We start from the raw sequence: 27,379 nt of genomic DNA on the forward strand, positions 1-27,379 counted from the left end.
ATTCAATTGGGGGACAGGATGGAAGCGATTGGATGAGAAGAAATCAGATGGGTAAAGAAAGAACAAATACGATTTATGAAACAGGAATGACTAAAGAGGAAATGAAAGAGCAAGAATATACAAAATAAGGAAATAAAAGGACAAAGGGTAACCTTATACAGTCTTATATAACACGCCCAGGACAGAACGAACACACTGACACGAAAAGGTGGTGGTGGTGGGAAGGAAGAGAAGGGTCCAGGCAGCTGATAGGTGTTGAGGTCCGGCTCCGACCTCGCGCTCCCGTCGATGCTCCGTGTTCGAGGCGAAACCCGGCAAACAGCTCCGCGTGTCGTTGAATGCAACCGGACAATTATATTGCAGGGGGGGGGGGTGGGGGGGAGACTGGGATGCTGCGTATGTAATAGATTGACTCCTTCGCCCTTTACCAGTGTGCACGCCTCCAACAGTTCGTAAACGGCAAGCAAGGACTCCTTCACCACTCTGTTGCACGACTCATCTCTCTCATCTGCTGACATCGTTCTCCCGGGCACACCTCTTTTATGTTCGACTCCTTCTCTCTCCCTGGCTCATCTCCTCAAGTAGTCCCCCGCGGCCGCTTATATTGGCCGATCGCGTATTAAGCCGCTTGCCTTTTTGGATACGCCCATCGGTGAGTTGCCTCGGCCCTGATTGGTCGTGAGGGCTCACCGGTCCGCCCCTTGATGTTGCGTTGAGGGGCCACGCCTTCGTTCCTGGTGCTCCTCCCCCTTTTTCTCCAACTCTGCCGCATGGCTTATGGCGGCTGGCAGCGAACAACCAAAAGGCAGCAAACGCTGGGGCGGCTGCGGCTGGCAGAGGCGCGTAATACGATTTGGAGAGGGTAAAGCCGCTAAATATATAGGATGGGAATTTGAGAAGGGAGCCTAGGTTATTTGATTAACGCAACGCAGAGTCAAACTATTGGGAACAGATCCTTACCTGAAACACATACTAATGAAATAACTAAAGAAGATCCTATGGTGGTCTACGTGTTGCAATATAACATACCTGGGGTGCGACGTTTGACCTTCACACAAAAGTGGGAATATATACAGGGGATTATTTATAAGGGATTGTTACAAATATTTACAAAGTGGAGGGTTCTAAAAACCGCAACACAGCACCCTCATTTCCTCCAGGGCCGTCCCGGCCCGAAAGAACTTTAACTTAGTGTGACACTCAGGTGTGGTAACCCTCTACTATTAACTTCACCCTGAGTGCGACATTTTAAAAACAGCTAAGTATGTCCCGCCTGCTGCATTGCATTCTATCTAGCAGACTCACGCCCACAGAATAACCGAATTGCGGAATTGTCTTCAAAACTAAACATTGACGGTGGGGAGCATTATTTATAAGAACTACTTGGTATTTACACGCGAACCCAGGACCTGTCTTTTGGGAAACAAAAGAAGATCTTTTGAAAAGAGGAAAGGCATACACTGCCCTGCACCGATACCACCAGCACCAATAAGCACCAATACACAAAAAGCACAAAAGCACCAATATGCACAAAAGAGCACCATCCGGTGCACAGTCATACATTTCATAATAAAACGATGCCTTGCAACGCCTTCTCTGCTGGGCCGCTGGTTCTTGATGACTTATTTGCTTGCGGCCTATTTAATCATAAAACAAAAAGGGCACAAAACGTGTCCACTTTTTTCAATTATGGCCAGCAGGGGCCAACTAAGGGTGGTCCACCTGCATGGCTTAGGTGCCACCTCAACCGTGGTCCACAAGCAAGATCTCGCCGGCCACAATGGCCGGTCCCCAGCAGAGGTGCCAGGCCCCAAAACGTGGGGTTCATGAGTGGTGCTCGGCCACAGACATGTGGTCCATATGGTGCTAGGCTGCAAGACGTGCGGTCCATAAGGTGGGTACCGGTCCAGGCAGGCAGCAGCGAGGGTGTGGGCACACAACTGCGACACCTGCACACTTTCCCTCGGCACACAAAGACCACGGTCCATGAGTGGGGAAGGAAGACAAAGCAGGGTTAGTGGGGTGCAAGGGCGCAAGAGTACACGTTAACACAAGGTAATGCAGAGGTGAGGTGCACAGGAGAGCGAGCCGAGAAAGCTCGTCCCTACCGTACGCCCCCCCCCCCCTACCTGTCACTTAATCTACCCTTGCCCTTACCCCGTGTTTACACAATTTACAAATCCGTCGCTAAGTCCTGTCTTCCCCATATCTCCCCTAATACCAAATTCATCAACAATCCCTCTAAACCCAATTTGCCATTAATCAATTCATCATCAATCCCTCCGAAGGAGGAAGAGATGGAACATCAGCACAATGTCACCCCCACGTCATGATGCGTCTTCCATACCAGATATTTGCACAAACCGGTGGTGTTGAGTCCTGTCACCTTGGTGAGTGGATGCAGATGGTGCGAAGTGACTTACAATCCTAACTACCTTCTAAATGACTTTAACACTCTTTACACTACCCGGGGTCTTTCCCTGCCAAACCATTGGCCATCTTTACTCTATGCGGTTCTAAAAACCGAACTCCCATTGAACATACCGTGGTGCTCACCAATTTGGGGTCTCACTCCCCCGATTCTACTCCCTGTGCCCTCGCACAATTTCAGGGCTGGGTCGTGTGGCGCTCCCAGCAGGTCCGCTCACCTGCACACCTCCGCCACTGCAGGTGTCTCCCGAGCTTACCTGCTCCTTACCCTAACCTACCTGGGGAAGGCCCTCTGGCGCTCTCACCCCCAACCGCCCTCTCTGGCGTCGGCTACCCGGGTCCGTCCTCCGGATCCTCGGGCCCCATTGAACAACTACTGGCTCCCAGGGCCTACCTGGACGACAGACTAACAGTGGTGGAGTGCCCATTTAATCATACACACTAACAGGCCACACACCCAGCCAATTTCATTTCACTAATGCACCCAACACAACACTTACGTGCAACTACTCACACCACAGATGCCAATATCCAACCACAATTTACCTACTCCCTCTACCTACGTTTAAACTACCCTACCCGGGTACTCGTGGAGGGGTCCATCTTCCCCCATCCACACCCATGCACTCCACTCCACATATTCCACACTACTCACTCCACACCATCAATTCCATACTCCATTTATTCCATACTCCATACCACCATTCTCCATTTACCTGTACTTCACTTGCACACCTGGTGGCACTTGCACCATCCTTTCCTCCAGGACCATTCACTCAATATCATGCCAATCATCGTGCTCACCACAAATACTCGCGTTCAATTTCTCATTTCATCACTCTCACTCCAAACACATAGCATTATCTAACAAACTACTCCCCTTCTATAACTCGTGCTCCCCATCTTCCCTTATACTAAGCACTCCCTCGTCGTTATTATCCAACTAATCTCTCTACGTCCCCTCTTCCGGTATGATGTCGCTACTTAAATCTACTATTACCTATGGTCATTTCTAAACCCTAACATTATCCAAGCCCTCCCTGTCTAGGATTTCACTGCCATAACCCCATAAAACAATAGCTCGTTTGCCCCGAAAGATGTGAGGGATGGTAAGTTTACCATCCCTCTACATCGGGCATCCCCCACTTTCACCCCCAGTCCTCTGGCACTATGAGCCCCCCTCACAAGAGGTACTGGGTCCTGCCTCGGTATCTAAAGCAGAGGCAATCCACGAGGGCGCCTGCTCGCCGGTGTAGGGTCTTATTCGATGGACGATCCGAAGGATGGCTCGTGGCCCCATTTTGATCTTAACGACCACGTCACAGACTTGCGACAGGACGACCCCCGGGCCTTGCCAGGGAGAGGTGAGTTTTGGGCACCTACCCTTCCGCCTCCGGGGATTGAAGAACCAAATCTTCATCGCCGGAGCGTACTAACTCCCCTGGCTCCGGTGGTCGTACCTGCGCTTCATCTTGGCCCCCGCCAGATGGAGCTGGCGGCGGGCGAAGGCATGGACCCTCGACATGCCTTCCTCTAAGTGATGTGCATAGCCCTCCCTCGGCGGTGTATCAGTGGTGTCTGGCACGGGACCGCATAGCAAGTCGGAGGGAGCCCGCAACTCCCGCCCATACATAAGCAACGCTGGACTGCATGCGGTGGCCCCGTGCTGGCTAGTTCGGTAGGCCATTAACAAATACGGGAGATGTTCGTGCCAGTCATCCTGACGGGTGGTGGTGAACAAGGCCAGTTGTTGGACCAATGTTCGATTGAACCTTTCCACCATCCCGTCAGATTGTGGCCGCAAGGGCGTTGTCCGTGTCTTTCTAATTGACAGGATCTGCATACATTTTTAGTAATTGACTTTCAAAATTTCGACCCTGATCAGTGTGTAGCTCCTGTGGAATCCCATGCCGACATACAAATCCTTCCACGAAGGCCTGTGCCACCACCCCGGCTTCTTGGTTGGGGAAGGCATAGGCCTCCGGCCACTTGGTGAAATAGTCCATTACAACGAGGATGTACTTGTTACCTTGGCGGGTGCGGAGTAGTGGTCCAGGAATATCCATAGCCACCCGCTCAAGGGGCCCCCCACCTGGTGTAAATGAAGGGGGGCCCTCATCCTCCGTGCTGGTCTCTTTTTTGGCAGTACAGGCATCGCATCTCCGACACCAGTCCTGGATATCGCGCCCCATATTAACCCAATAGAACCTCCGGCGGACCCGATATGTTGTCTTTGTCCTGCCCAAATGGCCGCCGGAGCGGGTACCATGCACCTGTTGTCATATGATGTTCTTGAATTTATTTGGGACTATCACCAGCCAGGAAGTTCTTTCAGAGGGAACCTCCACCCTCTTGCGATACAAGATGTTATCTTTCAATTCTAGGGTCTGCCACTGAGCCCAATATGCCTTTGTTGGCGCCCCGAGGGAGGTGACCTCTTTCCCATTAGGTCTTTGTCCCAATCGGACCCATTCCTACACCGGTCCCAGTACGGGGTCCTCCCGCTGGGCCATGCTCCATGCCAAAGTTCCAAATTTTTCATCTGCGTTTAGTGGCAAAATTGGCCCTCTCGCCCGGGTTGCACGGATGACAAGGATAGGGGCAGAATCGCCCAATTGCTCCCTCTCCTCATGTCTCACACAAAATTTGCAGTTTCCCCCCAGACAAGGATGCCGAGAGAGTGCATCGGCATTCCCATGGGCCTTCCCGGCCCTATGGGTCACATTTAAATCGCACTGCTGAAACTTTTCCACCCACCTTGCAATTTGGCCCTCAGGTTTCTTGAACCGAAGGAGCTATTGCAGGGAGGAATGGTCAGTTCAAACCAAAAATTTCCACCTGTACTTGGTTCATGGCAGCCAGCATAGCCAATAACTCTTTGCGAGTGACGCAATAATTTCGTTCGGGCCTACTCATGGCCCGACTATAATACGCGATCACTCTCTCCACGCCCTCCTGCATCTGAGACAAAACTGCGCCCAATCCTACCTGGCTTGCATCCGTGTCCAGGGTAAATGTCCCGTCACTAGTGGGGTAAGCTAGAATGGGTGTGGATGTCAAACACCCCTTCAATATAGGAAGGCCTCTTGGCACTCCCTTGTCCAATTAAATCTCGCCCCCTTCTCCGTAAGCCGGCGAAGGGGCCAGGCAAACTCTGCAAATTTTTCCACAAAGCGCCAGTAATAGGAGCAGAGTCCCAAAAACCCCCGCACCCCCTTCATGGTACGTGGTGCGGGCCACGCCTCCACCGCTGTAATTTTGCCTGGGTCTGTTTTTACCCCCTCGCGACCGATAACGTGACCTAAATAGGCCACCTCTCTTGCAAACAAAGTGCATTTACTTGGACTCAATTTCAACCCTGCCTGTCTGAGGCAACCAAACACCTGGTCCAAGTTAGCTATAGCCTGGGGGAATGTTTTAGCATGTACCAGGACGTCATCCAGGTACACCAGGCATGATTGCCATGGCATGCCGCCTAGTACATGCTGCATCAATCGTTCAAAGGTGGCGGGCGCGTTACACAAACCAAACGGCATCACAGTGAACTGATACAACCCCTTACCTGTGGAAAATGCCGTTTTCTCCTTCCCTGCCCTATCCATCTCCACCTGCCAATACCCACTCTTGAGGTCCAAAGTTGAGAACCAATTTGAGCCCGCAACGGCATCGAGGGTATCGTCAATTCTTGGCAGGGGATATGAGTCTTTGAGTGTCACGTTGTTCAGCTGGCGATAGTCCACGCAGAAACGCGTGGTCCCATCCTTCATTTTGACCAGCACAACAGGTGACATCCAAGGACTTCCCAAGGGCTCGATGATACCTGCATCGAGCATTTTTTCTACCTGCTCGACAGCTTCCTCCCTCTTGCTCCAAGGGAGCCGTCGGGTGGGCTGACGAATAGGCTGGGCTTCACCGGTGTGGATCTGATGTTTCACCAGGCCCATACGTCCAATATCCTCGGGTGACAAGGAGAAGATATCCAAATGGGATCCAATTAATTTGTGTAAGGCCTCCCTCTGGGTACCTCCCAACTCTATGCTACTACGATTTACCATCTCGCAAATGGGATCGGGCCAATTCCTACTTATTGAAGGCTCCCCCTGGGGCTGGCTCGGCTGGACGTTCTCGCCCCTCACTGCCGCGACTTCCTTAACTGGGGTGCAGCCGGCTACCTTTGTGCCCCTTACTATAGTGCATGGTTCTGCACAAATATTAGTTACTCGGACGGCCACCACCGGCCCGTCCGTTTTTACAAGTGTGCGGCCCACGATTAAACCCGGTATGGACTGCGCTGCCACCGGTTCGACCAGGCCGCAGGACTCCTGCCATGTTGGACGAGCTGACCATCGTGCCGGCACTATGGCCTCGGCCCTCGGAGGGATGGTCACGGCCTCAGAAGCCTCTAGCTCCGTCCTCTCGGCCGTGCTCACCCCCTCCAATGGTAGCTCCTATACTCCCACTTGCAGGGTCCCTCGCACAAATCGATTTTACAACCGCTGGCAGTCAACAAATCCAACCCTATTAAGCATGGGTCGCACACCTCCGCCACACAAACTTCTATCTCCCTCTTTACCGACCCCAACTTGAGGGTACAAAACCACGCCCTATGATGGGGGCCGTTACCCCGGTAGCCAGCTGCAAACTATGATTTTCCAGATGCTGGATTTTATCCCAGCCGTCCGCACTCGAATTAAGGATCACAGGGCTGATGATCGTGGTGCTAGCTCCTGTGTCCACTACGGCGTCTACCCCCACACCGGCAATTTTGCACCGAATTGTTAGGCTACCTGTTCCAATTTGGCCACAATGAATGACCTGTCGCGTCAATGAGGGCGCTTCACCATCCCCTACTACCGAACACGGCCCTGTATGTCTGGCACCTTCTAGATTCCCGGGCCCTGGCGGGGGGGGGGGGGGGTGTCTGGGGTCGGCTAACCCGACCCGTATGGGGCGGAGTTGTTGGTCTCGGCTGCTGGGGTGCATCCCGGCGCGGAGCTCGACACTCCCAAGCATGGTGACCCAGCCGGCCACAATTATAGCACCTCACCTGGTGAGGTGCTTGCCTCCGGAATTCCAAATCCCCCCCCTCCCTGAATGTCCGAATTGGGGCATTTGATCGTGGCCCACCTACGGGGCCGCCTGCCATGGTCCAGGTCCCACCAGGCGCTGGTTCACCAGCCTCCGGACCATGCTGTCCAGGTCAGGACCCCCTTCGGGGGCGGGCCCCCTTGAGGGGCCGCCACCGGTCACGAGTCCGATCTGGCACACCGCCACTGCGTGGCGCTCGCCTCCCCGGGCCAGGGGCCTCGCTGCTTCCCAACGGGCCGCAGCGTCAGCCGCCTGGCTCAAGGTCTGCGGGCGCCACATGGCGAACTGTTGTCTGAGCTCCGCATCCGAGAAGGCCTGGATAAAGTGATCCAGCACCAGGCTTTCCTGGGAACCCGCTGCCATGTCCGCGTGTGCAATCCCTACTGCGCAGCGAATGTCATGGGCAAGTTCCCCGATGGTCTCCTCGGGCTTGCGTTTTCACTGCGTGAGCTGAGCTTTAACAAGCTCGCTCTGCTGTTCGATGCCAAATCGGTTAATTAAGGCCGCGCGGAGGGCTGGCAGGGTGAGAGCACCCGATGGTAACACCGTCAGCACCTCCGCCGCCGCGCCACGCAGTGACCCCACAAGGTATACTCCACCTTTGTCCGGATTCCAACCGTTACCCCGACACACATACTCAAACTGCGCCAGGTACGCCCTGAGATCACTCTTACCATCATACGGCGCGAGTGGGACCTTGTGGGTGCCCGAAGACCGGACCCCGTGCATCGCTCCTTGCGGGGTTAGTGCAGGGCCAAACCATTTGGGCCCCCACAGTACACTATTTCCGGGGGGCTCTCGTGCATCCCCCGTCCCCCTAAAGACTCCCCGTCGGTGTCGATGCTTCGGTTGCCCCTCCGCAACCTGCTACCCACTCCATACTCCATACTCCATACTCGCACACCCTTGCTCACCAATACCCCTCGCACTTCCCATAATCGGACCTCCTTGCACACATCCTCTTTCCACGCACTCCGGACCAGTCGCACACCTCACCGTTGGCCTATCATGAACGCCCGGGTCCATACCGACCCCCAAGCTCAATGAACCTCCCCTCACACCATAGGCATTACCGAACATATCGCCACTCACCTCGGCACCTCTTCCTCGTCGTTCCTCCTCCGCCACCTGCAAACTCTTTATCTGGTCAGCAAGTACGTCATCACGATTTGAGCACAGACCTTGCACCAATTCCATCACATCCTCCTTTATTTCTTTCTTAGTCTCCCTCTGTCTCTTCTTAATTTCACTTACCCCCTCTTCCACTTCCTCTAATTTTTGTTTCACCTCGTTTATTTCCCAGTGCGCCCCCTCAATTTCTTCTTCTAAGGCCACCTTAGTCGTCTCTATGTGCTTCCTGACTTCTCGTTCTCTTGTCTCCATCGTCTCTGCTACCTCATCCAGCCTCCTTGTCAATCGCTCGTGTACAGTCTGACATTCTTTCTTCGTCGCCATTAGTTCTTTCTTTATCTCCTTCTGTGTCGCTTTCAGCCCCCCTATCACAGCTGTGTTCTTCAATACCTGTTCCCCTAACTCCTTTTGTCCCACTGTCAGCTGCCCTACTCCTAGCGTCAACTCCTCTATACCCCCTTGTAACCTCGCCGTACTCTTTCTCACCTCTCTCTCCATGCGCTCCTCACACTGCTTCACCTCATCGCGTACTCCTCCGACCTCTTCGCTCACACCTCGCCTTATTTCCTCCCCCATCTCTCCCATTTCCCTTCCAGATGCCACCCTCATTTGTTCGAGCTCCCCCTTGTGGGCATCCAATTTGGTTTCTAACCCAATCCTTACCTCTTCTATCTGCTCCCCCATTCGTTTGATTTCCCGGGTGGACTGATCTCCTATTTCCCTCAATTTGCCTTCCATATTGTTTTCTAACCCGCTAACCCATTCTTCACCCCTTCCATTTGGTTCTCCAAATGGGTGGCCATCCTATTTTCACCCCGCTAACCCATTCTTCACCCCTTCCATTTGGTTCTCCAAATGGGTGGCCATCCTATTTTCCAATCCCGTTAACCCGTCCTTCATTTCCCCAATTTGGCCGCCCACGTCCTCCAATTGGCCCCCTAATTTGCCTTCTAGCCCCCCCAATTTGGCTTTCTAATCGCTCCCCCATTCTATCTTCCAAATTACTCAACGCATCTCTCAATCCCCCAATTTGGTTTTCTAATCCCCCAAATTTGACTTCTAGGCCCCCAATTTGGCTTCCCAAATCATTTTTTAATCCCTCGAAGCTATCTTCTGTTTTGACCATGAAGGCCATCATGTGGGTCACAAATAGGCCCCAGTCTACTGCCACTGCAGGCTCGGCTACCGCGGCCACGTGCGCGGCGCCGCCATTTTGTGTGCCTGCAACCCCCTCTACCGCACCTTCTTCGACCTCCTCTTCCATTACTCCCACTGCCTCCCTGGGGTCCTGGGTCGATTCTAACCCTTCTTCAATCTCCCCCACCGGCATCCGATCACCTTGAGTATCCATGGCACGACTAAATTTGGATGTTAAAAATAATTTTGGCCGCTCCTAATTTTTTGATCAAATTTTTTAGATGGATTAAAAAAAATTGGTTCGGGTCCAATCCCACTCCCAGACACCAATTGTTGCGGATCTCTGGTTACGGCACTCCCCTTACCGAGGGGGGGTTAATCCCCTCGTCTATTAAGCTGGCCGTCCGAGTCCTTTAGAAGATATCGCGCTCCTTCCGGTCGGGAGCAGGGCGATACTCCTGCCTGAGCCACGGACAAGATGGAATTTTGCCGAGCGGTTTAGCAATCCGAAGCTCGAGCCATTAGCAGCAGTCTAAACATGATTCTAAACGGTACCTATATCGTGCCACAGATATTCAATTGGGGACAGGACTGAAGCGATCGGATGAGAAGAAATCAGATGGGTAAAGAAAGAACAAATATGATTTATTATTCAGGAATGACTAAAGAGGAAACGAAAGGGCAAGAATATACAAAAGAAGGAAATAAAAGGACATAGGGAAACCTTATACAGTGTTATATAACACGCCCGGGACAGAACAAACACACTTACACGAAAAGGTGGTGGTGGTGGGAAGGAAGAGAATGGTCCAGGCAGCTGGTAGGCGTCGAGGTCCGGCTCCGACCTCGCACTCCGTTCCACGCTCCGGGTTCGAGGCTAAACCCGGCAAACAACTCCACGTGTCGTTGAACGCGACCATACAATTATATCGCGGGGGGGGGGGGGGGGGGGGGGACTGCGATGCTGCGTACGTAATAGATTGATTCCTTCGCCTTTTACCAGTGTGCATGCCTCCAACAGTTCGTAAACGGCAAGCAAGGACTCCTTCACCACTCTGTCGCACGACTCCTCTCTCATCTGCTGACGTCGTTCTCCCGGGCACACCACTTTTATGTTCGACTCCTTCTCTCTCCCTGGCTCATCTCCTCAAGTAGTCCCCCACGGCCACTTATATTGGCCAATCGCGTATTAAGCCGCTTGCCTTTTTGGATACGCCCATCGGTGAGCTGCCTCGGCCCTGATTGGTCGTGAGGGCTCACTGGTCCGCCCCTTGATGGTGCGTTGAGGGGCCACGCCTTCGTTCCTGGCACTCCTCCCCCTTTTTCTCCAACTCCGCCGCGTGGCTTATGGCGGCTGGCAGCGAACAACCAAAAGGCAGCGAACGCTGGGGCGTCTGCGGCTGGCAGAGGCGCGTAATACGATTTGGAGGGGGTAAAGCCGCAAAATGAATAGGATGGGAATTTGAGAAGGGGGCCTAGGTTATTTGATTAATGCAACGCAGAGTCAAACTATTGGGAACAGATCCTTACCTGAAACACATACTAATGAAATAACTAAAGAAGTTTCTATGGTGTTCTATGTGTTGCAATATGACCTAACTAGGGTGCAACCTTTGACCTTCACACAAAAGTGGGAATATTTACAGGGGATTATTTATAAGGGATTTTTACAAATATTTACAAAGTGGAGGGTTCTAAAAACCGCAGCAATATATATATATATATTGTTGCAGTTGTGCCATAAAGGCAAACTCCTGAAAGTTAAATTGCACGACAACATGTAGCCTGCATTTGTTAGTTATGTCTAATTGAATGTAAAGATTAGTCCTCCCCATTGTGTAGTAATCAAAACCAATATGCATTTGAGTTAGGCTGGGATCTTCAAACCCTGTTGGTTAAAGGCGTGGCCATTAAGATATGCAGAGAGGCGTGGCCAGAAACACGGCCCACGTGACCAGTGAGGAGGGCGGGAACCCATCTCCACGATGCGGCGAACCTCAGCCAATGGAAGGCTCGGGAACATTTTGAGGGGCGTGGGTGCATTTGATAAAAGCCCACGTGGATCGCGATTTCACTCTCTTTTTGCCTGGATTTTCGCCTCGCCACGTCGACGACCTCCTGCTCTGTTCTCTCTTTGTCTCGTGGACGACACGATTCTCTCTTGCGTTTTGGACTTCACAGAGGACACACCTGGATTCTCTTTTGCCGGGGATTTCGCCATGCCACGACCTCCTTCTCTGTTCCCTCCGCTCTTGCCTCCTTTTGCCACATCCACGACGAGACCTCGTTTGCCTTTTCGGTTCTTCCACGACACGTGTTTGCCCTTTGCTTTGTTTTCTTCATCAACACCATTGCATCTGCGCCGATCGTTTTGCGCCGTCTGGCTGACCTGCAAGCGTTGGCAATTTCCACTCGTCCAACCTGCGTGGAATCTACCTCGTCCAGGCTGTCGTGAGGACCGAACTGTGCACACCAGACCACGTGGCCAATTGGGAGGCAAGCCCAGCACGTACATAGGTACAACTATTAACCAGTGCCCGTTTTGTCCCTATGAGTGTGTCAGAGAGTGAAGGTGCCAGTCGGGGTTCATTATTTGTAAGTAATCTTTGGTAAGCTGTATCTTTGTCTCTTTATCTGTGCCTTACAAATAAAAGGATGTACATTTTTTTCTTCACTTCCAACCTGTTCATAACGTCCTTTCACCAATTGGCCGAAAACCATCTGAGACCGAATTTGGCTCGAATCGGGTCCATAATTCTTGTTGGGGTAAGGCCGCTTTCCACACCGTGCAAAACCACGAGGCATTCCAGAAGGTGTGGGAAAGCGAGGGTTCGAACCCCGCTTTCTCCGGTCACGTGTCTTGAAGGTATTTGGGAATATTGACCAGTAAACTCTTCGACGCGTGACTGGGAAATTGGCGATCAGAATTGCTTTGCAATCCGTCAATCACAAGTTTAGTCACTCGCGGTCGACGGCCTGTGTGGAACCGGGAGTTCGTGGGGAAACGGGGCATAACCCCCCCCCCTTAGTACGTCAACAAACCCGGGACCCGCAACATTATTGGTGTCCGGGAGTGGGATATTTGGACCTGGAGTACGCTTCACGTGCTGCGAAATTACGAGCGTGTGCAAATTTAGTTTAAAATAAATTTAAAAGAAATAAATTAAATTCGGATGATGGCGGATCAAGATGTGCAGGTTCCGGTGGGTATAGAAAATATAGAGAATGTGGAGAATGAGGATAAATTAATGGCCCAGGACACAAAGGAACAGATTGAACTTGGAGTTGATGACGGCACAGCAAGGAGAGGAGACAATGGCCGCGCTTCGCGCGCAAGGCCGGCGGCGGAGGCCGAGCCTGCTGTGCAAGCGGGTTTTAACATGGATTTATTCTTAGCGGCAAATCAGGTGAGTGAAAGGTGTGTGAATCAGGTGAAAGGTGAGTCCCGAGGTGAGTATCGATATCGGGAATGTGTTTGGTGCGAGCGGGTGCTCGGCGAGCTTGGGAGAAAGGCCAGACCCGGGCGTTCGGGAAGGGCCCATTGTGAGGGGTGAGACTGAAACGGAGTGTGTGGAGAAAGTGTGCATACCGGTGTGTGCAAGTACGAGTATGGAGTGTGTGAAAGAAGTGTGCACACCGGTGTGTGCAAGTACGAGTATGGAGTGTGTGAAAGAAGTGTGTGCACCAGTGTGTGCAAGTATGAGTACAGAGTGTGTGAAAGAAGTTAGTGCAAGTATGAGTACGGAGTGTGTGAAAGAAGTTTGCGCACCGGTGTGTGCAAGAACGAGTATGGAGTGTGTGAAAGAAGTGTGCACACCGGTGTGTGTGATTGCAGAGTGTGTGAAAGAAGTGTGGGCAAGTACGAGTATGGAGTGTGTGAAAGAAGTGTGCGCACCAGTGTGTGCAAGTACGAGTACGGAGTGTGTGGAGAAAGAGTGCGCATCGGTGTGTGTGATGACGGAGTGTGTGAAAGGCGTGTGTGCGCCGGGGTGTGCGAGTATGGAGTGGGTAGCGAGATGTGATGACGCGGCTCAGGCATTGACGCCGACCGGGGTAATGCTTAGTGGGACGAGTAGAGCACGTGAGCCCCGACGAGTGGTGCACCGTGGGGACCGGAGGGAATCGGCGCTGCGTCGGTCTCGCAAGGACCGGCGTGCACGATTCATAACTCCGGCACCCACACGGTATTTTTAGTGCCGTACCGCGGCAAGGGCGATCGGCGGGATTTGAGGGGAAATTTGAAATGTCGGACAAACGCATCGTACCGGGTGAGGTGCTCTAACCGTGGCTGGTTGGGTCATCGTGCGTGGGACCACAGGGCCCCGTGCAGGGATGGAGCCCGGCACCTGGGCCCCTCAATTCCCCCCCCCCCCCCCAGATCGTAAATGCCGGCCGGATAACCCATACAGGCGACCAACGACCCGCAATGGATCGCTCGGCCCATAGAGGCCGAACCGCGACAAAGTACCTCCATGAATGGGGGCTCATGCTTAGAGGACTGGGGGAAGTATGTGCCCCCACGTGATGGTCGCGAGACCATTCCCCATGTGATGGGGCCCATGAGCACTAGTTTAGGAGGATAGCATTGTTAGGCCCACGGAGGGGCCAGCAATGGTTGCTCCATGGGGGCACCGAAGCACTAGCTGAGGGAGGGCTAGGATAATGATTGTGGATCTAGAGAGACCATAGGGACAGAGATTTAAGTAGTGACATTGAACGGTAGAGGGGACGTAGAGAGTTTAGCTGGTTGTTAACAAAGGGTGTGCGTCGTGTGAAGGGACGATGGGGAAGCACGAGTGATAGGGGAAATTTGTTCGATCGATGATGCTGTATGTGTAAATGGAATGGAGTTGTGGTGTGAGGATAAGTGGTGTGAAAATAATTGGTGTGAGAATAAGTGGTGTGCAAATAAATGGTGTGGAATGCATGGTGTGGAATGCATGGTGCGAAGGATTGAATGGGGGGAGTGGAACCCATTCACGAAGGTCCGGGTGGGTAGTTTAAAGGCAGATAGAGGGTACAGGTAAATTACCTGGATATTGACACCTGTGGTGCTGGTTGTGGAGATATATATTTTTTTGTGAGGTGCAAGAGGTAGTGGAATGGCTGCGCGTGTGGCTTGTTCGTAGAAATAGTTATTTGGGGCACTCTGTCACTGGGAGCTCGTCGGCCAGGTAAGGCCGCAGGTAGGCTCAGGGAGCCAGTTAGGTTAGTGAGTGGGGCCCGAGGATCCAGGAAAGGGACCCGGGTTGCCCAATGCTGAGGTGGGCATAGAGGGGGTAAGCACCAGGGAGGGCCTTCCCCAGATAGGGTAGTTGTGAGGAGCAGGCAAGCTCGGGAGGCAGCTCCAGTGAACGGAGGGGTGCAGGTCGGTAGACCTGCTGGGAGAGCCACACAACATTTTGCATCCACACAACACAATAATTTATCTCAATTTACTTCAAGAGGTTCAACAATAAGTTGAGATTAAGCTCACCTCTATCGAAGGGTCGGGAATTTAAGAGAAAACATCGAAAATGGAGCAGATCAGTTCTTTCCTTCGTCGTGGGTAAAACAGTTTGGCGGAAAAAAGGCAGAGGTTCAAGAATGCGAATACAGCGCCCAACCGGAACCAGAAGTGATAACTCAACTTGCATAAACAACAGCTCCACAAACTCAAACGAATGTCTTTGCGAATTCCCTCATTTGTCGCAGTTTTAGTCACAGAAACATTCGAAACTGTCTCGGTTCGTACAATTTATCTTGATCTTAATCTGTGGAATTAAACATTAAAGCTAACCGAAGAAACACATTCATGACTTATCCGTTGAAGTGCGGTGCTATGCGCACGACTTGTTTGCCAAGAAGATAAGCAACAACGCGGGTAACCAAAAAGAGTCTTTATTCCAAAGCTCAACTATAGCACTGACGTGCTCGGGGCTGCGCTCCCCCTGTATATCCCGAGGCCACGCCTACCCCTCGGGCGTGGCCGACACCTTCTTGGTGCGCGGAATGATGTCACCGTGCCAGCGAGCCATCGTGTCCGCCACACGCGCCCCCGCCATAATTCCCGCGCACCTGAAGGGTCAGTTTGCGGGGCAAACAGATGACCCGGCCGAAGCGCCCTCTGGCGGCTGGTGGCATCTGGAATGCCGGGATGTCATCTGGGATGCCTCCGGCGGCACCTGGGATGGTAGTCCTGCGGCATAGCAGACCAATTGTTCAAATTGTTCTAAAAGCACCAAAATTGGCACACATGTAGATTAATATATTCTAAACATTTTTGGATATGGAGGCATTCAAGATTAGCCGCCAAATTCAAAAATGGCCGCCAAATGTGCTACGGGGAGAATCTTGAATGCCTCCATATCCAAAATTGTTCAGAATGTATTAATCTACATGTGTGCCAATTTTGGTGCTTTTAGAACAATTTGAACAATTGGTTTCGTATTTTTTACTATGCCGCTGGGCTAGTCCTGCGGCATAGCAGACCAATTGTTCAAATTGTTCTAAAAGCACCAAAATTGGCACACATGTAGATTAATATATTCTAAACATTTTTGGATATGGAGGCATTCAAGATTCTCCCCGTAGCACATTTGGCGGCCATTTTTGAATTTGGCGGCTAATCTTGAATGCCTCCATATCCAAAAATGTTTAGAATATATTAATCTACATGTGTGCCAATTTTGGTGCTTTTAGAACAATTTGAACAATTGGTTTCGTATTTTTTACTATGCCGCTGGGCTATGGGTGCAGGACCGGGGGGAGGCGTGCCGGCGGGGCTGGACGGTGCTGGAGGTCCGCCCGCCGGGGGGCAGCCCCGACGCGGGGGCCGAGCCACTGGCGGGGGGTGGTCCACGTCGAGGTGGGCCGGCTTGAGGCGGTCCACGGAAACGTGGTCAGGAGTACCGCCGATGTCGAGGGTGAAGTGTTTTGCCCCGGGCTCCAGCACGCGGAAGGGCCCGTCGTATGGGGGCCGCAGCGGTGTCCGGCGGGCGTCGTGGCGGACGAACACGTACTCCGCCGTGCCAAGCTCCGGGGCGACGTGCGTTGGCGGGCACCCGTGGTGCGCCTTCGGCACCGGGGCGAACCTCCTGGCGGTCTCCTGCAGTGCGGAGCGCTGCTGCGCCGCGGACCATGGTGCCGTGGAGTCGGGGAGGAACTCGACCGGCATCCGCAGCGGTTGTCCGAAGACCAACTCCGCCGCGGATGCGCGCAGGTCGTCCTTGGGCGCCGTCCGGAGGCCCAGCAGGACCCAGGGGAGCCTGTCGACCCAGCCGCCGTCGCGGAGGGTGGCCCGGAGCGCGGCCTTCAAGGAGCGGTGGAAGTGCTCGCACAGGCCATTGACCTGGGGGTGGTAGGCCGTGGTGCGGTGCAGCTGGACGCCGAGCCCCCGCGTGACCGCCCCCCAGAGTTCCGAGGTGAAATGGGGGCCGCGGTCGGATGAGATGTACGAGGGGGTGCCGAACCGGGAAACCCAGGTGGTGATGAACGCCTGCGTGACGTCCGCCGCCGTCGTCGCCGCCAAAGGCATGACCTCCGGCCACCGGGTGGTGCGTTCCACCATGGTGAGGAAGTGGGTGAAACCCCGCGAGGGGGGCAGAGGTCCCACCAAGTCCACGTGAATGTGGTCGAACCGACGTTCGGGCACCGTGAACGGGGCCAACGGGGCCTGGGTGTGGCGGTGCACCTTCGCGCGCTGGCACGTGAGGCACATCCTGGTCCAATCGCGGACGGCCTTCCGGAGGCCATGCCAGACGAACTTGTCGGCGACCAGCCTCTGGGAGGCCTTCGTGCCCGGGTGGGACAGGCCGTGGATGGTGTCAAAAACCCGGCGCTGCCAGCCGGCGGGCACGATGGGGCGAGGCCGCCCGAGGGAGACGTCGCACAAGAGGGCCGTGCCCGCGCCGTCGAATGGCACCTCGGTGATGTGGAGGCCTGTGACGGCGGTCCGCAAGGCCTGGACATTGGGGTCGGCGGTCTGGTCCGCCACCATCCGGGCATAGTCGATCCCGAGGTGGACCGTGTGGGCGACGGACAGGGAAAGGCAATCCACCACCTGGTTGTCCCTTCCCGCGACGTGCCGGATGTCCGTCGTGTACTCGGACATGGCCGAGAGGTGACGCTGCTGCCAGGCCGACCATGGCTCGGCAACCTTGGCCATCGCGAAGACCAGGGGCTTGTGGTCGACGAAGGCCGTGAATGAACGGCCCTCGAGCAGATGGCGGAAGTGACGGACCGCCAGGTGGAGCCCGAGCAACTCGCGGTCGAAGGTGCTGTACCGGCGTTCGTGTGGGCGAAGCTGCCGGCTGAACAACGCCAGTGGTTGCCAAGCACCATGCACCCATTGCTCGTACACCGCGCCCACCGCATAGTCCGACGCGTCGGTGGTGAGGGCGATCGGTGCATCGAGCGCCGGGTGCGCGAGCATGGTGGCGTTAGCCAAGGCGAGCTTCGCGCCCGTGAACGCCGTGTCCATCTGCTCGGTCCAAACAACGTCACCTTTGCCCGGCTTCCCCCGGAGGGCCTCGTGCAGGGGGCACAGGAGCTGGGCGACGCGGGGCAGGAAACGGTGGTAAAAGTTCACCATGCCCAGGAACTCCTGGAGCCCCCTGATCGTGCGGGGGCGCGGAAACCCCTTGACCGCCTCCATCTTTGCCGGTAAGGGGGTGGCCCTGTGCCTGGTGACACGGTGCCCCAAAAGGTCGATTTCGGCGACGCCGAACCGGCACTTGGCAGGGTTTACGATCAGGCCATGCTGGCCCAGGCGTTCGAAGAGAGTGCGGAGGTGCTCTTCGCGGGATGCGCTTGCAACGAGGATGTCGTCCAGGTAGACGTAAACGCAATCCAAGTCGCGCAAGACGCTGTCCATCAACCGTTGGAACGCCTGAGCCACATTCTTCAACCCGAAGGGCATCCGAAGAAACTCGAAGAGGCCGAATGGTGTAATGACGGCCGTCTTCGGTATGTCCTCCGGCCTGACGGGGACCTGGTGGTATCCGCAGATGAGGTCCACCTTGGAAAAGGACATTTTCGCCAACCGGGCAGAAAAGTCCTGAATGTGAGGGACCGGGTAGCGATCGGGGGTGGTGGCATCGTTGAGGCGGCGGTAGTCTCCGCACGGCCGCCATCCCCTGACGGCTTCAGCACGATGTGCAGTGGTGACGCCCAAGCGCTCTTGGAGCGCCGTAGGATGCCCAGCTGCTCCAGCGTAGCGAACTCTGCCTTCGCCACCGCGAGCTTCGTCGGCTCGAGGCGGCGTGCCCGGGCGTAGACCGGTGGCCCGACGGTGGGGATGTGATGTTCCACCCCGTGCTTGACGGCCACCGCCGAGAAGGTGGGCCGTGTGAGGGCCGGGAAGCTGGCGAGGAGGTGGGTGAACTCGTCTGCTGCCGGAAGCGTGCAGACCAACCTCGCTGGGACCGAACCGCTCAGCAAGCCGCTTGGCGAGCCGCTTGGTGAGCCGCTCAGGGAGCTGCCAAACGAACTGCTCAGCACGCAAGCAAGCGAGCTGAACGTTTCGGCCTGGATGAGGCGTCTGTGCTTCACGTCCACCAACAACCCATTTGCACATAGGAAGTCCGCACCGAGCAATGCCATGGGCACGCTGGCGGTTGCGAACGTCCATTGAAAGTGTTGCCCTCTGAACCGCAGGGAGAGGCAGTGCTTCCCGAATGTGTGTATAGGTGTACCGTTGGCTGCAAGCAACGTGGGGCCCCGGCCCGCGGTTCGCTTGTCGGACATGGAGGCGGGGATAACGCACACCTGTGCGCCTGTGTTGCAGAGGAAGTGACGCCCGGACAAGGTGTCCGTGACAAAAAGGAGGCTGCCGGAAAGGCCGACGCTCAAAGCCGCTACCGAGCGCCGGCCCGGGAGTTTTCCGACTTGCCAAACGAGCACGGCGGGCAACAATTCCTAGCCTTGTGGCCAAACCTGGTGTGGAAACGGCACCAGGTTTGCGGCGGAGGCGGAGGCCGCGGCTGCGGCTTTCGCGGTGGTGGTGGGCGGGGCGTGGCGGTGGCCACGAGGTGTGCATCGGCATCAGCCTCTGGATCCACGAGGTGTGCAGCAGCATCAGCCTCGGGATCCGCGACGGCCGCACCGACTCTCGCCCGCGTGTCACAAGCAGTGAAAAACTTGTCGGCCTGGACGGCCAGAGCGCGGGGTTCCTTTATTTTGGAACCGGCCAATGCGAGGCATACCTGTGCCGGTAGCTGGTGTAGCAAGAGCGCCCGGAATAAAAAATCCGGGGCTTTGTCACCCAGCAGCGACATCATGTAGTCCATCCGGACCGATGGTCGTGTGTCGCCGAGTTTGGGAAGGTCCAGGAGGCGGTCGGCCCGTTCGCACTCCGTGAGGCCGAACATGGCGATGAGGAGACGCTTGAGCGCCTCGTACCTGTGGTCGGCCGGTGGGTTCCGCAGGACGGACACGACTCGGGCGGCTGTGCCGGGCCCGAGGGCGGCGATGACGTGGTAATAACGCGTCTCATCTGCCGTTACGCCTCGAAGTTGGAACTGTGCCTCGGCCTGCACGAACCATACCTCGGCCTGAGCTTCCCAAAACTCAGGGAGCTTCACCGCTACCGCGTTGTTTGACATGGCGCGTTCTGTTGGTCAGCGGCGGCTGAACCAGCGTCGAGGTCACCAGTGAAGTGCGGTGCGATGCGCACGACTTGTTTGCCAAGAAGATAAGCAACAACTCGGGTAACCAAAAAGAGTCTTTATTCCAAAGCTCAACTATAGCACTGACGTGCTCGGGGCTGCGCGCCCCGTGTATATCCCGAGGCCACGCCTACCCATCGGGCGTGGCCGACACCCTCTTGGTGTGCAGAATGATGTAACCGAGCCATCGTGTCCGCCACACCGTCTTCATTAGCGCCACTTTTGATGTTACTTTGACATGATAATCGAGATGGAGATCGTGATCGTGGGGAGAAGGGGAATAGGGGGGTTCCCCACGACTCCTATACCCCCCCCTCCACCATTCCCGCATTCCCCCATTCCCCCATTCCCCCACTCACCCCCACCCACCATTCCTGCCATCCCTCAATCCTCGAGAAAACAGACAAAGCCAAAGATGCCCATCCCTCTGAAATGACGTGTGGTGAGGAGCGCTGAGCGTGTCGAGCGGAATAACCGCGTTCAACAACATAAAGTCTCCCGTTATTATTTGCTTCAGCCGCTGCTTTAGCGAGGCGAGTGGTGTATATAGAGTCTCGTGGCCCTGAAAACGCCATTTAAATGTTACGTAGAACTAGAAGAGGAGGAAGCCTATAACTTCCCATTTATTTTCGCACTGTGATGTAGCGACGACACTCAAATTGCCGACGCCACAAACAATCTTCTTTCAAAGAGGAAGAAGAATGATGCGCGAAAACACCAAGTATTAAATAACGCTGAACAACTTCCGGGTGATCTTGTCAGCCTCGGGCCCTCGGACTATAACTGTGACGAAGTTTCTCGTGATCGGAACTTACCTCATCTGAAGAGGTTTGTTCGGAGATGTTTCATTTTATTTATTAATACTGAGGAAGATCTGCAAAACGTTCATTTAAAGATAAAATAATTCTCTGTTCGTTGATGAAGGGAATGAAGATGAGTCAAAACGACTTTTTATTGAATGTATGTTGAGGTATTTGATTGTTCATTTAATGATGTGTTTTTCACTCATTTTGTTTTATTCACTGCATTGTTTTATATGACGTCATCATTAAACTTCACACAACGATGGTAAAACCTCATTCTTCATTTTAACTACAAACCAGGTAGAACGTTTTTATAATTAACTTGTATATCCAATGTGACCTCCAAATCGTAAATGAGGAGGTCTTACAGAGGTTGTAGATGATGGATGGATGAGGTATCCACGCAGCGTTGGTGCGGAAAAAAATGTCGGTCCCGTCTGCTTCATCCAAAACTAAAGTTGGAGAATCTTCTCGAAAAAGTCGTTTCGGCTCACATCTCACCTCCTCCCATTTTGTGATGCCTTTGTTGACAATCCTTCTCCAAAACCAGTGATCTGTGGCCTGGTGTTCCCACTTGTCCGGGTCAATATCACAGCAATTCAAACTTGGTACAGATATGTATCATGATGTAAAGGTTAACCGATTAGATGTTGGGGTCAAGAGGTCAAAGGTCAAAATCTGTAATAAGTCTAACTTGAGAATGGCTGAAAGGATCTAATTCAAACTTGGTGCAGATATGTGTAATGATGTAAAGGTTAACTGATTAGATGTTGGGGTCAAGAGGTCAAAGTTCTTGTCAGGTAAAAATGCAATAACTTATTTACAGCTGAAGGGATTTAAATTAGAACTTCGTGCAGGTTTGTGTAATGATGTAAACATGAACTAATTAAAATTTGCGATCAAGAGGTCAAAGGTCAGAGATCATGTCAGGTAAAAATGTGATAACTGGAGAACAGCTGAATGGATTTAAAGCAAACTAGGTACAAGTATTATAATGATGTAATAATGTGGGTGGAGGCATATCTGTCGACGTCGTGATGTCGAAGAGTGTAGTTCTGTTTCAGACATAAATTGATGATTTTAGATGTTTGACCTTGAGTTGACATTTGAACTTTTAACCTAAAAAAATAGTTCATTTCCCAATTCGGTAATTCAATTTGCGAATGCTGTTCAACTTTCACGGCAATTGGATGAAAAATGACTCTTTTAAAATCAGACCTCAAGATAACCTTTGACCTAAAAATCAAAAGGCTTCTCAGTTGTGATTACCTCCACGACTTGGTTAAGTTTTGTGACGATCATGTTGGAATTGTAACTTGTGGGCAATTGACATACAAACAGGCAAACAAGAAACTTGTGGAACGCAGAGCGAAGCTTGCGAAATCCCGAAAATAAGTTGTTGACCTTTTGGTCGATGTTGACGTAAAAAATAATTGCTGCCTGAATTCATTGTTTTGATCTGCCAATGCTCTTTATATTTCAAGTGAATTGGATGAAAATTGAGGATTTTTAGAAATCTGCCAAAATTGTTGACAATTGGCCTTTGCTGACCTTTTGAACTCAAAATCAACAGTTTTGTTTTTCCTTATGGCCAACTCTATGATTTGGTGAGGTTTCGTAAAGATCGGTGTTTTGTTCCCAGGGCCCCAAAAAATGTTAATCTGCCCCTGTGACTCATTCACGTAATCAATCAATCAATCACTCACCCACTCACTCACTGACTGACTGACACATTCACACAATCAATCAATCACTCACCCACTCACTGACTGACTGACACATTCACATAATCAATCAATCACTCACTCACTGCTCCACTCACTCATTCACTGACCTACTCACACACTCAGACCCACTCACTCACTGACCCACTCACTCACACAATGACTTACTCTTGCTCACTCACCGACTCACTTTTACTCACTCACCGACACTGACTGACTGACTGACTCACTCACTGACTAACTAACTGACACACTCACTCAATGACTGACTCACTCACACTCACTAACTGACTCACTCACTCAATGACTGACTCACTTACCGACTCAATGACTGACTCAGTCACTGACTAACTGACTAACTCACTCAATGACTGACTCACTCACAGACTCACTAACTCCCTCACACTTTGAGTGACTGACTGGTTCACTGACTCATGCTCAATGACTGACTCACTCTCTGACTGTCTCACTTACACCCACTCACTCACTGACTCGCTCAACTGACAAATTCACACACTCACTGAAACACTCACATATACACTCACTCATTGACTGACTCAATCACTCACTGACTGACTCACTCAACTCAATCACTGTGACTCACTCATACAATTCACTCACTGTGACTGACTCACACTCACTGACACTCTCTGACTGTCTCACTTGCACCCACTCACTTAATGACACTCAACTCACCGACTCACACTCACCGACTCACACTCACCGACACACTCACTGACACACTCACTGACACACTCACTGACACACTCACTGACACACTCACTGACACACTCACTGACACACTCACTGACACACTCACTGACACACTCACTGACACACACACACACACACACACACACACACACACACACACACACACACACACACACACACACACACACACACACACACGGACACTGCTCGATCGATAAGTTTGCCGGACTAAAGTCCAGGTGAGCTAAAAACGAGTTTACCTGGTAAAAAGTCAGACAAGTTTTAGGAATCCATTTTAGCAGAACACGAATGTAAGTACACGTGGGCATCATGGGGAGTGACACATTTATTTTATATCAATTAATTATAAAAATCGGGGAATATCAATTAATTATCTCATCATTTCTACCTCAAATTGAGTGCTACGTCACATAAAATAATGTCGGATATGATTTGACATTGATGATTTCGCAGGGATTCACTGGATTCGATGAAACTTGTGTTAGAATACAAATATACTATTGTGGATTTGAGAATTGTTGTAAATATCACCCTGTGTAGTGCAATGAATCTTGTTGTAAATATCACCCTCCATAGTGTAAAGGTCAAAGGTCGTCCTAGTTAATCCATATACATGCACGTAGCAAATCATATATCCTTCTAAATAGTTCTTTCCTTATTATGTGTATTAGTTTAAGGCTGTGTCTTCCATTAATTGACACTGCATTGCACCGAATTCAAATAAGATAGGTCCCCTTTCGTTTCTCATCCCAGCGGTGCGAGTGGTTTTCTATCCCAGCGGTGCGAGTGGTTTTCTATCCCAGCGGTGCGAGTGTTTTTCTTTCCCGCAAGACGCCATTGGCCATGTGCTCTGTCTCGGAGAAGAAGGGGGGAGGAGCCACCAAATCACGGGCGTGGCCCACCCCCTCGTCACCAGGAGGTGGAGCCAGGAAGCCCTCGCGCCCAACCAGGACTCGGTGGGTATGGCCTGGTAGGGGTGTGATATAACCCGCAGCGCGACGCCCCCACGAGAGATGCGAGAGATGCGTCAGAGAGTTGTTGAGTACCGCAGTCCACCAGTTGAGTTCAAGTCCATCAGTGGAGGAAGAGCAGTCCACCGAGAGTGGAGTTGAGCCCAGTGGAGGAGGAGCAGCAGCGTGGAGCTGAACCTCCACAGCTTTGACCACCGCAGCTTGGACCACCGCAGCTTGAGCGTTGACGGCAGCGTTGCTTTTGAGGAGAGTCGGCGGCTGCTCAACTCGAGCCGGGATCACACCAACCACCCGCATCCTTCCCGCCTTGTGATCCCACCTTCCTCGTCCGTCCAGCCATCCACCTCCAGCTGAACCTTCCTCTCCTTCCTGCCATTCCTGTCATCATCCCCCGTGTAAGTCTGATTGTCGTCCGTGTTTTGTGTGTCTTGTCCCTGGGGTATAAGTAAGACTGTTTAGGTAAGTTAATATTGCGCTATGTCTTCTGGTCCTTCCATCCTTCTGTAAATTATTTTCGTTTCTTTCCTTCTCCTTGGTTCCTTTAATTGTGTAAATAGTTAGTAATAAATCATATTTGTTCTTCCTACCTTGCCTTCTTTCCTTTACATCCATTTCGTCCTTGTCTTTTCCCTCATTGAATACCTGTGGCGCGATTTTCGCCAACGTTTCAGGATCGGGTTTAGTCTTTGCTAATGACTCGAACTTCGGGTTGCTAAAAACCGCTCAGCAACTAGACCATCTAAAACCGGGGTTCGAGCAGGGGAGTCCCTCCCCTGCTTCGCGGTCAGGAGTGGCATTCAGGTCCTTGGGACCTTTCCTAGACCAAATACCCTGGCTTCTCCCGACCGGAAGGAGCGTTGGGACTTCAGGACGCACGTCGGTCAGTCATAGACAAGGGGATTAATCCCCCCTTCTTAAGGGGAAAAAGGCCGACGTAGAGATCCGTAACAAATTGGTGTCAGGAGCGAGATTCGGACCTGAAGCGCGCTTAGCACGCTCAAATTACGAGTGGCCCACAATTTTATTTAACATCCTCAATTTAAAATCGTGCCATGGATGGTCAAGGCGACCGGATGCCGGTGGGGGAATTAGAAGAGGGGTTAGGGGTAACCCAGGACCACAGGGGGGAAATGGAGGAGGAGAGCAATGAATATGTGGTTGAGGGGGTATCAGGTGCACAAGATGGCGCCCTCGTGCACATGGTTGCAGCGGCACCAAATGTCGCCGTGCCCGTGACCGTAGCAGCGCCGCCAATGGACTGGGGCCTATTCATGCTACAAATGCAGGCCTTCATGGCCAAGGCGGATGAGGAGAGGGAAAACAATAGGGGGTTGGGAAACCAAATCGAAGGGATGGAAAGCAGAATGAGGGACGAAGCAAGGGGTACCAGTGAGCAATTGAGAGACGGGTTGAGTAATTTGGAAAATCAAATCGGGGGATTAAAAACGGACATGGGAAATCATATTGGGGGGTTAGGAAGCAAATTGGAGCGAATCGGTAAAGTTGGGGACAGAATGGGTGACCGCATACAAAAATGTGGGGAGAGCATACGAAAATGTGGGGAGAGCGCACAAAAATATGGGGAGACCATGGATCGCATGTTGGGCGAGGGGGTCCCAAGGGTGCACGACAAGGTAAAGCAGGTCGAGAAGCGCTGGTTGAGCGAGGCGGAGAAAAGCACGGGTAAAATGACTGGTATAGAGATCACGACCCAGGGTATGGGGCAGCCGGCGACCGCTGAGGTAGAGGGAATTTTATTAAAGCCAGCGGTCGTCGAGGTGAACAAAGAAATTATGGGTATAGTTGAAATTGTAGAGACAACAGACTTAGAAGAGCAACAGTTGGAGGGAGAAATGGAATACGTGCAAAGTCCGTGCTCACACCTTGATGCCGTGCTTAATCCTTTAAAGATTTGCAGGTGTTGGTGCAGGGAGGAAGAAGAACCCCGAAGGTGAGACGGGCTGTATATGGTGATGGTGCTAAGAGGTTTTTCGGCAGAGTGTTTGGCGTGAAGAGAATTGTCGCGCGCTTGCGATCGCGAAAGCACCCGGGCGTTCATGGAAGGTCCTTTGTGTGCTGTGTTAAAGCGAATGGTACGCGTGTGAGGAAAAAGTGTGCGTCAAAGAGTGAGCGTGTTATAAAGTGTACGGAGTGTGACACAGAGAGTGAGAGCGATACGGAGTGTCCGTGCGAGGGTGAGCGTGACCCGGAGAGTGAGTTAGTGGAGGAGCGGGTGCGAGGATGCACGTTTGGGATGAACGGGGAGAGTGCGCAAGACGGTGCGTGAGGTGTGTTAAGGAAGTGTGCGAACGGGGAGAGTGTGCAAGACGGTGCGTGAGGTGTGTTAAGGAAGTGTGCGAACGGAGCACATGGCACACACCATATAAAGGGGCCTTTTCTATTGATTGCCACATGGCACACACCATATAAAGCGGCCTCTTCTATTGTTTGCCACATGGCACACACCATATAAAAGGGCCTCTTCTATTGTTTGCCACATGGCACACACCATATAAAAGGGCCTTTTCTATTGATTGCCACATGGCACACACCATAAAAAGGGGCCTTTTCTATTGTTTGCCACATGGCACACCCCACATAAAGGGGCATTTTCTATTGTTTGCCACATGGCACACACCACATAAAGGGGCCTTTTCTATTGTTTGCCACATGGCACACACCATATAAAGGGGCCTCTTCTATTGTTTGCCACA

At 52.6% G+C, this 27,379-nt stretch overlaps 1 protein-coding gene and 1 long non-coding RNA gene across 5 annotated transcripts in view; one reads left to right on the top strand and one right to left on the bottom strand.

Annotated features, from left to right (window-relative positions):
* The window catches only part of LOC137416573 (uncharacterized), a 471,916-nt gene that overhangs the window by 284,747 nt on the left and 159,790 nt on the right, over window positions 1–27,379 (bottom strand). The window lies entirely within an intron of this gene.
* The window catches only part of LOC137416353 (uncharacterized), a 127,203-nt gene continuing 120,967 nt past the window's right edge, over window positions 21,144–27,379 (top strand). The window contains exons 1-2 of one of the 4 annotated variants that reach the window (XM_068101911.2): window positions 21,144–21,260; window positions 24,448–25,060. The gene's annotated coding sequence lies outside the window, so the exon portion shown is untranslated. Of the gene's footprint in view, window positions 21,393–24,447; window positions 25,061–27,379 lie in introns of all 4 variants that reach the window. The other 3 variants (XM_068101937.2, XM_068101899.2, XM_068101929.2) reach the window with 3 other exon arrangements.

Source organism: Myxine glutinosa, chromosome 1, assembly GCF_964187855.1.
Source record: "Myxine glutinosa chromosome 1, kmMyxGlut1.1, whole genome shotgun sequence".
NCBI classification, from domain to species: Eukaryota; Metazoa; Chordata; class Myxini; order Myxiniformes; family Myxinidae; genus Myxine; species Myxine glutinosa.